This window comes from Plecotus auritus (genome assembly GCF_963455305.1).
Source record: "Plecotus auritus genome assembly, chromosome: 3".
Taxonomy (NCBI): Eukaryota; Metazoa; Chordata; class Mammalia; order Chiroptera; family Vespertilionidae; genus Plecotus; species Plecotus auritus.
In genome coordinates, this window is record NC_137772.1 from 158,390,078 (window position 1) to 158,407,035 (window position 16,958).

General features: G+C 37.4%; 1 protein-coding gene across 2 annotated transcripts in view; it reads right to left on the reverse strand.

Moving 5' to 3' along the window:
- FRS2 (fibroblast growth factor receptor substrate 2) overlaps nucleotides 1-7,557 on the reverse strand; it is a gene marked incomplete at its 3' end in the record, with an annotated part of 50,992 nt that extends 43,435 nt beyond the window's left edge. Inside the window, exons 1-2 of one of the 2 annotated variants that reach the window (XM_080662860.1) lie at nucleotides 7,477-7,557; nucleotides 5,952-5,994 (exon numbers count right to left, since the gene is read on the reverse strand). The remainder of the gene's footprint in view (nucleotides 1-5,951; nucleotides 5,995-7,476) is intronic. The other variant, XM_080662861.1, reaches the window with a different exon arrangement.
- Between the last annotated feature and the right edge of the window lie 9,401 nt (nucleotides 7,558-16,958).

Consider the following 16,958-nt stretch of genomic DNA (forward strand, 5'->3'; position numbering starts at 1 on the left):
TGTCTCCCTCTCCCTCTCTCCCTTCCTCTTTCTCTAAAATCAACAAAAACATTTTTTTTAAATAAAAAAATTTTGAGACTCCAAATCATTTTTTGTTTGTTTTTGTTTTAATCCTTACTGGAGGATATTTTTCCATTGATTTTAGAGAGGGTGGAAATGAGAGGGAAAGACAGAGAGAAACATCGATGTGAGAGAAACACATTGATTGGTTGCCTCCTGCATGAGCCCTGACCAGGGCCTGGGCCAGGGAGAAGCCTGCAACTGAGATACATGCCCTTGACCGGAATCAAACCCAGGACCCTTCCGCCCGCAGGCCAATGCTCTATCCACTGAGCCAAACCGGCTAGGGCGAGACTCCATATCTTTTAATTTGTTACAATTAATAAACTAATATAGTTTATTCACATTTCCTTAGTTTTTACATAATGTCCTTTTTTTTTTTTGTCATTCCAGGATCCTATTCAGGATATCACATTACATTTAATCACCATATCTTCTTAGGTTCCTCTTGGCTTTACAGAATATCTGATTTTTCCTTGTTTTTTGATGCCGCTGGCAGTTTGGGGAAATACTGGTTTTGTAGATCCTTTTTTGGAATTTGTCTAATGTTTTCTTCATGAGTAACTTATGAGTTTTGGAGAGGAAAACCACAGAGATAAAGTGCCATTTTCATTACATCATATGCCCTGAAGCCCTGATAATGTCTGAGGACCCCATTACACTTCTAAAAATTATTTGAGAATTTTACAAAGAGCTTTTGTTTACCTGGGTTCTGTCTACTCATATTTACCAAATTAGAAGTTAAATCTGCAAAATGTCTTAAATATTTATTAGTTTATTTAAAATAAGCCTTTCACACATACATAATATATTTATTTTTAAAAAATAACTGTTTAAAAACCCTACTTTCCAAAAAACTCAGTGAGAAAAGTGATAGCATTTTATATTTTTGCAAATATCTTCAATGTCTTGCTTTATGACAGGGGGTTCTTTTGACATTCTGTTTCAGTTAAAGTATATAAGCATATGAAGATATATAGTTGCAAAAGAGAATATTGAAATAATCTATTTCAAATAACTTGATATTCTTGATACTATACCTAAACTCAACAAATGGTAGTTTCTTAAAAGTTAGTTAAATTTGGATTCTAAAACCATATCTCTAAACTTTCATGCTCTACTACATTAAAATCTACTGGTTTATCTTGTACTTTGCATCTTTACCCATGTGATTGTATATTATCATACATTGGTTATCTGGTAAATATTGGTTCACTGAATTATGCAGATATTCCAAATTAACAATTCAGAATACAATTATCAAGGGCATACAGAGGATAAATGGTGATGGAAAAAATGAAATAAAAAATTTTAAAAAAAGTTATACCTGAGAAATGCCAAATAACCAACTGAATTCAAAGATGAAATTATTTTAATCTTTTAATTTCCCTCCACAATGCTGTGCCTATATCTCATTTCAAATTAATCAAACACCAACCATGTCAAAGCAAGTAGACTATCTGATTAAGAAAAAATAATGTGATGCTAATGTAATACAGAGCCTCCAATGTTCCATCTACTTCACATCCTAAATGTATTATACTTTTATGACCTCATTAAAGATCAGCATATTATTGTAGGGATTTGTTAACAAGAATTTAAAAAAACAAAAAAGCTCATGGTTTAGTAAGTGCCTATATCAATGTCTATGCCTATATCTCATTTTAAGTATTAGCAATGGCAAAATCTAAACAGTGCTTCAAATAAGTGGGGTATAGGTTTGACCCATCCCATTGTTCCTTGAATCATATTTTTTACCAAAAGCCAGAACCTCTCTTTGGATGCTTCAGGGAAGAAACACCTAATATATTAAGATATGATCTCCTTTGGAAAGAATAAGAACTTTTTTTTAATAGACAACATATTCTTAGGACTTACAAATAATTCTGAAATTCAAAGTGCCAAGGAAATAAGCACAATAGAAGGAATAAATACATCATTCACTTTGGAAATTATTAACTATATAGAGTATATATGACAAAGGGATGAGTTGGTAAAAACATTTATCCCAAGATAATTTTTTTAATAATATGAAAGCAAGTGTGCATCAAGCAAAATAAATTCATTCCCATTTCTTTTCTTTTTTTAACATTTATTTCAGAGAGGAAGGAAGAGAGAAAGATAGAAATATCAATAATGAGGGAAAATCATTGATGGACTGCCTCCTTCTCTCCCCGCACTGGGTTTTAAGCCTGCAACCTGGGCATGTGCCCTGACCAGGAATCGAACCGTGACCTCCTGGTTCATAGGTGGACGATCATCCACTGAGCCACACTAGCCGGGCTTCATTCCCATTTTATCCACCACCAGAACACCCTCCCTTTCTCCAAAAATACACACATAAATACAAAGTAGATATTTTCAATCTAAACTGTAAACCTCAGGCTCACATGAAAACAAAATGATTTTAACCACACAAATTCCAGCACTCAGACTTGTAATTTCAACACGCTGCCCACACAGCATTTTGTGAGCATGTGATTAGGAGGAATGATGCACAATCACACCACATTCCTTCCCTCAGCTCACACATCAAGAACTTGCCCTCTCAGCTGCATTCTTCTCCAAACAGCCATGGTCACCTTAGCAACCCTATGCTCCTAATATAGACAGCTGGTCCATTTAAAGTCAGCCCTTCTTGGCAGGGAAAATGCTTGTTCTTCAAATTGGGGGAGAAAGAAGAAGTTTTCTTTTCAATACACATTACAGGGATTGATTCAACTTGATCAGCACTTTTGTTATGTGGCAGCAAGTTGTGTCGGGCTTCAACCTATTCTGAATTTGTTTGTTGTTGTTTTGTGTTTGTTTGTTTGTTTTTTAATCTAAAACAAGTGGCTAAAAATAAAGGCAGCTCATATGGAATTATAAGGAAGAGTAGAACTTGAAAAATAATTATATTCTTTTATAAAATGATAAAGCCATTCACAATTTTGGAAGTTCAAATTTACTTAAATTTAATTGTAACATCTGAAGCCTTCATATGCAATAAGAAATCAGAGTCAGAAACCTGTCTATTTTAACATATAGTTTTTGTTATTTTTGAACAACAAAAACATTGCTAAACTTCAAAGTCCTATAACTCCAATCTATTCAATACACTGTGAGTCAATGGATTTACCCTACCACCTACATGTAAAATCTCACAGTCTTTCCCAAGGCTCAAATCTAAACTAGGTATCGAAACCAAATGGCTAGTACATCTGAGAATATTCTAGACCTAGAATGACCTAGGATAGCACTGGATTACTCAAAACCAATCTTAATCTTATGCTTATACCCTGAAAGCTGAGCCTGAACCAAATTAATTCTCTTGGGTTAAAAGATACAGGTTTATAATATGTACGCCTGATTTTTATACTACAGATAATTTGGGGATTACCAGATTATTTTGGGGGGATTAGCAAAGGATTACCCTGTTCTTCAATATGTGAGATCAAACTGCTTTTTCCATGCCCACAAAAGGATTCTTATCTGCCATCCATCAAAATTAGACATTTACAGAAAGTACACAGGCATGTTCAAAACTAAAAGATATCTAAATTTATGGCCTTCATTGTAAATGGGAAATATTTATGAAATACTTTTCTATATAACAGTGGTAGACAAAATCTATATTAACTTAATAAATGCTTAAGGATATAAAGTCAGTCAATATACTGGAAAGTTGTACATTAAGAATAATTGAGCCCTGGTGGGTAGCTCAGTTGGCTGGAGCATCATCCTGTACACCAAAAGGTTTCTGGTTCAATTTCCTTTGTTTTTAGTTGTCAGGATAAAAATTTTATGTCATTGTATCATGCATTGCCTTAATGTTTAAGACTTAAATTTCATTTGCCATAAGAACAGCAACAAAGATGTAACAGATCAGGTTCAGCAACAAAGATGTAACAGATCAGGTTCACTAAGATTAGATCCTCTGAAGTTTCTGTTTTTGCTTTAAGCATTGTGGTCCAGGAAAAGAAAGATCTGGATTTCTCCTGCAATCTTTGAGCAGTGCCCTGGAAGATCAGATAGTGCTACACACAGGTTCAGGATCCCCTTCCTTAACACCCAGAAGTAGAAGGAAAAAAACAGGGAAAAAGAGTTTCACAAGAAACTTGAAAATGAAAACTATTGGTGATTTGCCCTCCTTCCTCCTCATTAATCCCTTTATTTTAACCCTTAGTTCTCAGTTATCATGCTAAAGACTGAACTGAAACCAGTGGCAGTCTCAAAACTAGGTGGAAAAGATATGCTTGAGAGACTGCCAAGTGCCCCTCTGGACATAGGATACTGGAAAAAGTGAATAAATGAGAGTTATTGATCTGAGTAATTAGCTAAATAAGTATTTCCAGTTAACAGGTTGAATTAATCTGCAGTGATCACCACTACCTATACTAAGAAGTTCCTAAAAAATTTTAACCAAAGTAACTTAAGGCTTCCAAGAAATTGATTTTAAGTTCCTGGCACAGTTGGTAAGCACACCAATAAGGAGATTTTACTATTGACTCACTTGAACATTTCAACCTTCAAAAGTCAGGAGTATAATAATGTAAATCAATGATGATTTAAAATCCATTGCAAAGGTGCTCATTCGGTATTTTTTTAAAATACTAGATGTTACTCAGTCTTTTATTATCTATCTGGTAAAAAACATATACTTTTTTTTTAATCCTCACCTGAGGATATTTTTTTTTTCATTGTGATTTAGAGAGAGTGAGAGGGAGAGAGGGAGAGAGAGGAAGAGGGAGAGGAGAGAGGGGGGAGAGGGGAAGAGGTAAGAGGGAGAGAGAAACATCTATGTGAGAGAGACACATTAACTGGTTGCCTCCCACAGGAGCCCCAACCCGGCCAGGGATCAAACCTACAACCCAGGTACATGCCCTTGACGAGGAATCGAACCCAAGACCCTCCGGTGCACAAGCTGACAATCTAACCACTGAGCAACACCAGTCAGGTGCATTATACTTTTAAAACTAAATATAACAATTATACAATTTCCATAGGTGGAAACATAGCTAAATAATTTCTTTTAATTTAAAGCCCCTAAGAAAGATTCTATGAACCTTCTACTCTGCAAAGTCATTTAGGTAATATCCATTGAGATAAAAGGTGAATGGGCCCCAGGGGAAGAAGAGAACTTTTTCATAAAATGGACAAACCCACTCCTACTGACACTAGGAATAAGCTCTGACCATGAAAAGTAGTATTTGAGTTTCAAAGGTGACTATCTTTATCATACCCTTTTAATCCTAACTTCAAATAAGATGAGCGTGTTCCCTTTTTTTTTTTTTTTAATATATTTTTACTGATTTCAGAGAGGTAAGGAGAGGGAGAGATAGAAACATCAATGATGAGAGATAATCACTGATCGGCTGTCTCCTGCACACCCCCAACTAGGGATTGAGCCCACAACCCAAACATGTGCCGCTGACCAGAATCAAACCAGGACCCTTCAGTCCACAGGCCGACACTCTATTCACTGAGCTAAACCAGACAGGGCGAGCCTGTGCCTTCTTAGCCTATACTGAGGTAGTAAAAGTTTGCTAATAAATCTGTGAGAATCTCGTAATAATCAAGAAAAGATATGAAATAAAGATGGGGAAAGAATTTTAAAATCAAGAACAATTGCCCAGCCAGTGTGGCTCAGCGGTTAAGTATTGACCTATGAACCAGGAGATCATGGTTTGATTCCTGGTCAGGGCACATGCTCGAGTTGCAGGCTCTATCCCCAGTAGGGGGTGTGTAGGAGCAGCCAACCCATGATTCTCTCTCATCACTGACATTTCTATTTCTCTCTCCCTCTCCCTTCCTCTCTCTGAAATCAATAAAAACACTTTTTTAAAAAAAAATCAACAACAATTAAGCCTGTAATCAACTATATTTAGTTTATTACTATATTAATTTCTTACCTTGTGGAATTCTCCTCTGAGGAAAATAGATACAATTTTGTTCCTAAAAAAATTTCAGGTAGAAAAGTTGAAATGTTAGTTTCAAAACAGAAAAGTCTCTTAAAAATGAAAAGTTACAAAATGCTAACATAGTACATACAGACTACTATGACATTTGGTATTACCAAAGCTTAAGTAAGAGACAGTAAATCTCTAATAATAAAAGTAATTTATTATTTTTATGAAAATGTCTACATATATAAAAGCCTAAGCAGCCGTTAAGACCAAACGACTGCTCGACCAGTTGCTATGGCAATGCACTGACCACTAGGGGGCAGATGCTCAATGCAGGAGCTGCCCCTTGGTGGTCAGTGCACTCCCACAGCCAACCTCCCATGGCCAGCCATCCTTCCGAGGTCCCTCTCCCCGGCCGGCCAACCTCCCGCGCCCCCCCGGCCAGCCGGCCCCTATCGCCAGCAATGCTGAGGGACCCCACCTGTGCACAAATTCGTGCACCGGGCCTCTAGTTTATTATAAAACGTATTTCTTATCATTACAAAAATACTTATTCTACTGCCTGTCAAATCATTTTTTCTAGGTACATAATATGGCACATTTTCATATTCTACAATATTATTACTCAACTGGGTTTACTTTAGTCAAAATTTGATATTCTGAAGGGTACTTTTGGGGTTTAATCTACATGTCGTAAAATTCATCCTTTTAATGTATAAAATACAGTGGTTTTTACTATATTCATAAAGTTGTGTAACCTTTACCACTAATTCCAAAACATTTTCGTCACTCCCAATAAAAAACCCTGTACTGAAGCAAACATTTTTCCCCCAGGGAGAAACATCTGAAACAATTTAATTTTAAAAAATACACAAGAAGCATACTCTACAACACTATGATCAAAATTGTTTTCTTTTAAATGTGTAGAACAAAGACTGGTAGGGAAAACAAATATTCTAAAATTATAAGAGTAGTTATGTTGGATAATGATATTATAGAGACTCCTTCTCATATATTTCCTCTAAAGCTATGATTGTATAATAGTACCTTTATTGTTCTTAAAAGATACAGCACACCCTCTCCGGTTTGGCTCAGTGGATAGAGCGTCAGCCTGGGGACCAAAGGGTCCCGGGTTCGATTCCGGTAAAGGGCATCTAACTTGGTTGCAGGCTCCTTCACAGCCCAGGCCCTAGTGCAGGAGGCAACTAATCAATGCGTTTCTCTCACATTGATGTTTCTCTCTGTCCTTCCCTTTCTCTTCCACTCTCTCAGAAGATCAATGGAAAAAAAATATCCTTGGGTGAGGATTAAAAAAACAACAACAAAAAAAAACAAACAAAAAAAGGTACAACACCGACATCATTTTCCAGAGCTATATGCTAAAATTTGTACTATAATCCACAGTAAAAAAACAAGACAAATACAAATTGACACTTTTAAAATATCTCACTGTATTTTTTTTTTTTAGTAAATGTTTTTCAAAGTAGATAAAATAAGTATAAAGTTAAAGAAAAAAGTTGGCCACACTTACTAATCTGGTTGAAAAGCCACAGCTGCATTTTACTTTATGACAAATTGGTTGTTTCATCACTTTGCATCTGGGCATCTACTTCTCCATGGTCATTTCTGAAATAAAGATGCAATAATTAAGAATATATTATAACAAAACATGAAATCTTGAAGGGCAATTATCTAAATTTCAGTGACTACAGGGAGCCATCAAAACAGTTCTTGAGCAACCTCCTAATAAAAACAATAACAGGACTGAGGGTAAGGTGGGATGGATGAAATACAGGCTATGGTCCCATAGGCCCAGAATTCCATAGTTATGTTACAATTACTGCATATAGAAATCCACAACCTCTTTTAAATCCTAAATCCCTTTCACCCACCAGGGTCTTACAATTCCTAAGAATGCCATTTAAAAGAAAAAAGGAAGATGCAGAAGAGAAGTCCTAAAACTGCACATTTGAAAACAATAAATTGCTTGTTTGTTATGCTTGTTTGTCTATTTCCTCCTCACACTTATGAAGTAAGCTCCAGAGATTTTTGTTAGTTTAATTTACTGATATTTTTCAAGCATCTAAGAAAATGACTGCCTGAGTTAAGTGCTCAGTAATATTTATTGAAAAATGAATATTACTGATGAATGATTTAACCTTAGAGTATTTCAAAACAGCCAAGTGTCAAAATGGCATCTCTTCTACACATACACCACTGATGCTAATGCCAACTACATCATCTTTGCTGCTTTGTTGTCCAATAAACAAAGTCCCTAATTAAAAGACAAGACATGATCCCAACCTTCAAGGAACAGAACAAAGGCATATGTCACTTCGTAATTGTATTAGTGAAACTTTTGTGAAAGACTACTGAAAGGGGAATTGCTGGACATGCAATTGTGCTAAAAATTGTCCAATGGTGCCAAAACCGGTTTGGCTCAGTAGATAGAGCGTCAGCCTGCGGACTGAAGGGTCCCGGGTTCGATTCCGGTCAAGGGCATGTACCTTGGTTGCGGGCACATCCCCAGTAGGGGGTGTGCAGGAGGCAGCTGATCGATGTTTCTCTCTCATCGATGTTTCTAGCTCTCTATCCCTCTCCCTTCCTCTCTGTAAAATATCAATAAAATATATTTTTTTAAAAATTGTCCAATGGTGTGGGTGAAGGTCTTTTTCTTTTTAAAATATGTATGTTCTTAAAAGTGCTGGTTGTGAAGACAGTTAAGAATATAAGAGAAAATCTTTCATACAGAGTGAAAAGTTGACAGGTCTCAAAAATAACCCTAAAGGAAACTAGGAGCTCCTTTCTATCCTATAGCTCAATCAGTATTCCACAAAATGCTACACTTTTTGTAAAAATTGGGGGAATGCAAATATTGATACAGATTTGCTTTTTTTTCTTTCAAAAAGAAGCAATGGAAAGATAAATTGAAACCATTTTTAAACAGTTAACTATTAGAGAAAGGAGAAAACAGGGTAGAAGGGATAGAAATGGAAGACTTCTCAGAATAAACCTTTTAATTTTTACTTTGAAGACATATTTTAAAATCAAATGAACATTGAACAACCATTGATTGAAACATTAAACACATAGGACATCTTTGGATGTTGCTAGGGCACTAACTTATTATCTGACATTTGATAAAGGGGAATAATCAAGCATTTATCCTGGCTTTCTTATATGAAGAAATACCCCAAGGTAATCAAGAGTCAATAAACGAAAGCTCTTTTTTATAGGATTCCAAATTTAAATATAAAAGGAATGAGAGGATTGGAAAATCAGCATTTTGCCCAGCCAGCATGGCTCAATGATTGAGCGTCGACCTATGAACCAGGAGGTCACAGTTCGATTCCTGGTCAGGGCATATGCCCAGGATGCAGGCTTGATCCCCAGTGTGAGGCGTGATTCTCTCTCATCATTGATGTTTCTCTCTCTCCCTCTCCCTTCCTCTCTGAAATCAATAAAAATATTTTTTAAAAAAGAAAAACAGCATTTTGTAACCCCTAATGAAATAATAGATATTTAAAAATGATCAATGATTGCTAAAACCATTAGGTAATAGGCTGATGGAAAACTTTATAATGGATAAATCAAATTGACAAAACTAGTGATTAATCCTAACATCATTAAAAATGGTTCAACCAGATATTATGTGCAGAAGTATTCATCACTATCCATTAAGTATTCATCCTGGGAGCTCTGGTTCCAAATGATATCCACAATATTACCACTCCTATCACCATGGACCAAGCCACCTTATTTCTCACCTGCATTACTATAATGGTTTCCTATCTCAGTGGTCGGCAAACCGCGGCTTGCAAGCCACATGCGGCTCTTAGGCCCCTTGAGTGTGGCTCTTCCACAAAATACCACGTACCCTAATTAAGTTAATAACAATGTACCTACTTATATAGTTTAAGTTTAAAAAATTTGGCTCTCAAAAGAAATTTCAATCGTTGTACTGTTGATATTTGGCTCTGTTGACTAATGGACCACTGCCCTATCTGAACTCCCAGCCTCCTTCCTCTCCCTTGCTCACCTCAACAAAGCAGTCAGATCCAGGGGTGGGCAAACTTTTTGACTCGAGGGTCACAATGGGTTCTTAAACTGGGCCGGAACAAAAGCATGGATGGAGTGTTTGTGTGAACTAATATAAATTGTGTGAAATATAAAGTAAAGGAGCGGAGGGGAGAGCAAGAGAACCCTCCGCTCTTTCGGCTCCGCGGGCCGGATAGAACAGCCCAACGGGCCGGATCCGGCCCGCGGGCCGTAGTTTGCCCATGGCTGGGACCTTTTCAAAAGAAAGTCAGATCATGTCATTCCTCTGCTCAAAACCCTCTAATTGAATCCTCCTCACTAGTATAAAAGCCAAAGTCCTTACAAAGGCACAGGACCATGATCTGAAATTTCCCGTCTCTCTAACCTCACTTCCTACCACTCTCCATGTTTTTCAGTCCATTCTAGCCACATTGGTCTCTTTCCTGTCTTTAAATGCATAAAGCATGTTCTCAGGGCCTTGGGATTTGTCTTTCACTCTGCCTAAGACACCAGCTATCTCTCTGGCTTATTCTTCCTCCACCTCCCTTAGAACTGTTTTCACAAGTTATCTCAAAGAGATATACCCTAGTTCCCTAGGCAAGCCCAAAACCTCTGCATCAGATTTTCCTATTTGGGAGAGAATATGCTAGGAAAAATCAGCCATAAATTTTGGAGATGACAATCATTTGAAATATAAATGAAGATACAGCTACTACAGTGTGATTTTTTTGTTGTTTTGTTTTTAAATCATCTATATCATAACACTAGAAAGGAGGGGGTTAAAGATTTAAATCAAATGGCTTCCATTAAAAAAAATTAGCCAAATAAATAGCACTCCCTTTCCTCCCACTCCTTTAAGGATTTCTGTAGGGATTACATGATAAAGTTCCAATTAATCTCGGGAAAAATTTAACTACTTTCAAATGTATCTGCTACCTCAAGCACCATGACCACCAGAAAGAATCAAAAGAACTCACTAACTCTAACATGACTAGACTAGCTATGACATAGTTGGGATGTTTGAACTTAATTATTTTTCTTTAAATAAACAAACTCCCTCTGGAGTAAGGCCTACTCTGTTTTAAACATCTTATGGCTGCCAAGCTTCAGGGTCTTAAGAGAGATAGCCAGGGGACAGAGAAAACAGCAAGTATGACTCAGTGATCACATTTAATAGTCTCTGAGACCAAAACAAAGATACCAGTTCTGGCAAGAGTTCTCTAGAATTGCCCCAAAACTGACTTATCCACATACCTTTCATCTGAACAATTTCTTTTTACTTAAAGTTTCACAAAGCACTTGTTATGTGCCTATGGACCTTAGGTACAAAAATAAACCAAGAGGACAATGAAAACAATCAGCAGGGGTTCTAAGAGTTGGAGGATGAAATTTAATGTTAAAATCTGTTTTGTTTGGGGAGAAGGGAAGAATTCTTGAGTATTTTTTGCAGAAATGCCCCCTCTCATTTGAAATCAGACTTTAACAAGTTCAGTCACTTGAAAGAAGGTTAGTAATTTTAAAGTACCCTTTATTGAGCAACTCTGTGTGCCAAGTATTTACATTAGTTCACAATTCTCAGAATTTCCCTATGGGAAAGGTATTAACAAAGCATGTGGAGTGGTTAAATATTTTGTCCAAACCAAAAAGAGACAGTGCCGGGATACAAAATGTCAGTCTTTCTTTTTCACTATTATAATCTGCAGTAAACTGGAATAAAAATATTTGTCACAAATATCACATTTGCCCCACAGGAGTATCATAAATCCAGGCTGCTCATTTAAGAAATTTTGTTCCATTCTTCCAAAGTTGCTTTAGATAAAAAGGCAAAAGGGGGAAAAAAAGGTTTACTGTTAACACATTAATAAGTAAACTGTGGCATTGTAGGAAATAGGCCTCTGTGATCCATCTTCAGCATACTCAACTTTTTTTTTAATACATATTTTATTGATTTTTACAGAGAGGAAGGGAGAGGGATAGAGAGTTAAAAACATCGATGAGAGAGAAACATCGATCAGCTACGTCCTGCACGCTCCCTACTGGGGATGGAGACCACAACCAAGGTACATGCCCTTAACTGGAATCGAACCCGGGACCCTTCAGTCCTTGGGCTGAACCAAACCGGTTAAGGCACATAATCAACTTTTAATGGAGGAAACTAACAGCATGTTGCCAGTTGGTTACTGACTTTTCCCAGGGCACACAGGATGTAGGGAGGAAGGGAAAGGGTATAAGAACAAAGAACTGTATACATGACCAGCAACACATTTTCCAGGAAGATCCACCCACCACAACTAGACAAAGGGAGGTGAAGACAACTAGAAAAAGCCTCAGCCCATTTTTTTTTTAAATAGCCCAATAGGAGGCAATAAGACCTGGGGGACATATAGGTAAAACTATTAACCCCATAGTACTCAGCCCATGAGAAACCGGGGGGGGGGGGGCGGAATAAATAGCCTGTGATCACAGCTCCAAGTGTGCCTGTTCAACCAGATATCTGATCTTGCAAGACCACATTACAAGTCTCATTTTCGCCATACTTTGTGTCTCCAAGTCTATTATTTGAATTCAGACAGGTGAGCATTTCTCACAGCATTAAGGGATGAATCACAAAAACATGCTACATTTAGGTCTAAGGGAACTAGTAAGAGTAAGTTAGGCACTGCACAGCTCACTAATTACTATTCATTCATGATTAACCTAATCACCTCTAAGTGATCGCTATTCCATTACTGGTTTCCAACAAATAGAAAAGTAGAATCCATGTCACATGAAAGAACCTTCAGTAAACCCATATCCCAAATATTCAATAAAAATAAATAAAAACATGGTCTCTGGTGAAGTTTTTTTTTTTTTTTAAGATAAGAGTAGCTGACTGAACATAATGTCATTAATATATTAAAAAGGATATAAAAAAAAGGAAAATAAATAAAAAGATAAGAAACTGTATATACCAATATCCTGTATTCAACCTAATAGCTTAATAAATGGACTATTGCCCTAGCTGGTTTGGTTCAGTGGATAGAGCGTCGGCCTGTGGACTGTAGAGTCCTAGGTTTGATTCCAATCAAGGGCACATGTCCAAGTTGCAAGCTCAATCCCCAGTATGGGGCATGCAGGAGGCAACCAATCAATGATTCTCTCTCATCATTGATGTTTCTATCTCTCTCTCCCTCTCCCTTCCTCTCTGAAATCAATAAAAATATTAAAAAATAAATAAAAAAAACAAATGAACTATTGCCCATCTGAATATTGCTGGTCCACTAAAACAGTTCAGGTGGGGAGGTAAGGACAAAAAGCATAGTATATTGAATATTAAAAAATGTAATACTTAAAAAGACAAAAATCACTTTTCATTTCATGGACATTTACCCTATATCAAGTACTTCTCTAACACTCAACCCACAAGTAGACGGTCTACAACAAGCATGTCAAACTCGCGGCCCACAGGCCACATGCCTCATTTATTTGGCCTGTGTTAGCCTTTGAGTTTGACATGCTTGGTCTACAAGAATATGTGTGTGGAAGGGCATTTGATCTACTCACTTTAACAAAAATTATAGCTGCCCATTTAGTCCCAAAGGCACATGTGAATAAAATTACATCATTATGAAATGCTGCTTTGGTAGCATAGAAAAATCTGCAGTACAGACAGACTTGTACTAAATGAATAATTAATAAGAAATTTATGAAGAAATACTCTAGTGTGATTGACATCATAGTAACTATGGGAGTTTCTTTACAACTTTTCCTCCAAAACCAAGTTGGATATGTCCCAAGTTAAATAACAGCTCCTGTTTATTACTCCTAGATAGCAAATATTTTTTTTTAGTTTTCAAATAGAAGTACACAAGTCGATTTAAAATACAAACTGGTACAGAGGCTTAAAACTTAGTTTATTCTAGAGATAGCATTAATTCTAACTTTAAAAAAAAGGGCGGGGAAGGTGCTCAATGACTTTCCTAAAGCAGAGGAAAAATTTCACTGTTTTTCAACCATTACAAGTAACAAAGGGTACCACTTTAGCCAAGTTGGTATGGCTCGACCTCTGAACCCGGTCAGAAGTCCGGGTTCGATTCCTAGTCAGGTCACATGCCTGGGTTATAGGCTCAATTCCCTGTGGGGGGCGTGCAGGAGGCAGCCAATCAAGGATTCTCTCTCATCATTGATGTTTCTATTTCTCTCTTCCTCTCCCTTCCTCTCTGAAATAAATAAAAAATATATTTTAAAAAATACCACTTTGTAGGATAATGTGTTCTCAGTCCTTCAATATATATTTGTCTGCTTCTCCCTCGTGTGTGTGCGCGCGCGCATCACTATGACACCTAGTACATTGCATCTTACTTATTTACATACTAGAGGCCTGGTGCACAAAATTTGTGCACTTGAGGTGGGGGGCGGTGTCCCTCAGCCCGGCCTGTGCCCTCTCATAGTCTGGCAGCCCTCGGGGAATGTCTGACTGATGGATTAGGCCCGCTCCCCAGGGGAGAGAGGGCCTAATCCATCAGTCAGACATCCTTATGATTGCCACGGAGGCGGGAGAGGCTTCTGCCACTGCCGCTACACTCGCCAGCCGTGAGCCCGGCTTCTGGCTGAGTGGTGCTCCCCCTGTGGGAGTGCACTGACCACCAGGAGGCAGCTCTTGCATTCAGAGTCTGCCCCCTGATGGTCAGTGCGCATCACAGCAACCAGTCGTTCTGCTGTTCGGTAGATTTGCGTATTAGCCTTTTATTATATAGGATTTGTCTTCCATACTAGGCCCTGCCTTGGTCTTGGTCATTCTATGTCCCCTCTCCTTGTTGACCTGTCTCTCTTACACTCAATAAATGGCTTCCAAACACTGATACTCAGAGAGACAGAATTTTATCAGGCTGAAGTGTGTGGCAAAGTGAATTACAGTAAGTTACTAAATGAGAAAAATAATCAGAAATTATTCAATTAGTTAAAAATAGATAAAATTAAAGCCACAAATTTTCAACTTCCTTTAAAATGCCTAAATATGTATACATGCCATACATACGATTTTAATAAACTTAGTAGCATCAACCTAACAGATTAATTTACAGGATTTTGAGCTAAATATGTCAGGGGGAATTAAAACAGTTTAATACAGAGGTTATGGAATCATAGTCTTTGGAATCAGAGCTCTGAGATTGTGTCCCAACTCTGCCCTGATTAACTATGATTTTTGGGTAGGTTTCTTACTCTCTCTTGGCCTATTACCTCTTGTCTAATGTGGGCATGATGTGCAATAATCTTATAAAACACTTAGCATAGTGCCTAGCATATAGTGAAGGCTCAATACATATTCACAGCTAAAACATCAGATGCACCCTAGCCGGTTTGGCTCAGTGAATAGATTGCTGGCCTGTAGACTGAAGAGTTGTGGGTTGGATTCTGGTCTAGGGTATGTACCTCGATTGCAGGCTCAATCCCTGGCTCCGGTCAGGGCCTGTGCCCATGTGTCTCTCTCACATTGCTGTTTCTCTCTGTCTCTCCCCCTCCCTTCCACTCTCTCTAAAAATCAATGGAAAAATATCCTCGGGTGAGGGATTAACACACAAAAATAAAATAAAGCATTGGATGCAGTGAACATCTTTAATTCTTTCTGTCTGCCTTTCCCTTCATAAGTTTGGTAACTTCCCCCACTTTATGATTTCAGAAGGTCAAATGGTTTGCTACATCTTAAATTTGAGAACTTCCTCTCATCATTTCTAAAGGTCAAATGCTTTCCCACATGTCCTATACATGGGCTCTGCCAAACATATATACCCAGCCCAGACTAGAAATAGGCAACTAGTGAGCAAGAAAAGTAGAGACCAGAAGGAACTCTCTCTCACACTAATGGTGGAATAATTGCAGCCAGGTCAAGTCCAGGGCAGAGGTGGCAGCATTTAGAGTCATCCAGAGCTAGAGTCACTGGGGCAGGCTGTGGCGTCTATCAGTCTGTCTCTAGATGGTGCTGGCATCCTCGTGGGAATCATTGTGCAATGTGATTTGGGGCACTGTTTCTGGCTGCTTAGTGCTAAATCTGGTTCTCTAACCCATGCAACAATTTGATGAACCACTGAACTCTAACCAATATCCTTTTTAAATACATGATATGCTTGAATTGGATTTTACTGTCACCAAGAATTCTGACACACATCAAGTAGGGGTAATATTTATTCTTACCTGCCTCATCTCCACAGGGAAAAAAAGATTATTTTTAATCTCTCCAAAGAAACACAGAAGTATTGTTCACATTCAAGCATGGATTTATCCTGTGCAATCTTGGAAAACTTATTTTTATAAATTTGAATAATCATTTTCCTAATTTAGAATATGAGAAATGTCTAACCAATTTTAAATTTATTTCAAAGGAACACAGTTAAAGAGAAGTGATGACACAGGAAAATACCTATATGCAAGGAGTAACTACCACTGAGGCAACAGAAATTATTCCAACATTCCTAAAACCTCGCTCTACAGCTTTCTTCCCAGCAGGAGGTTTTCACTTGAGGTTCTATAACCAAGGAATTCCCTCTGCCTCTTGAGGATCATTTTAGGGTAAAAATATGTTTAAATTATCCAAACGCCTTAAATATTCCTCTTTTGTTTTAACAACTCAGTAAAGAATCCACATAACAAAACTATTCAATTCTCTGTTAAAACCATACATAGCAAGTCAGTGCCTCATTGCCATAGGCTGATTTTTTAGTATGTAAAACACATGCCTCTTCCCTGGTAGATTTTTCTGCAGGGCTATTTCATCTAGAATGTTAAAGCTCAAATCCATTAACTTTTTATTATTCATTTATTTATATTACTTTGTCAATATAAATGTGATACAAAGTTTATAGGGAGGGTGAAACTGGGGCATTAGATGTGTTTTTTTTCTAAATCTCAGAAGTAAAAACATGATATGCAAGTCACTATATAGAGCTGAAACTATCCTATATAATCAAAGGCTAATATGCAAATTGACAGAACGGGGAA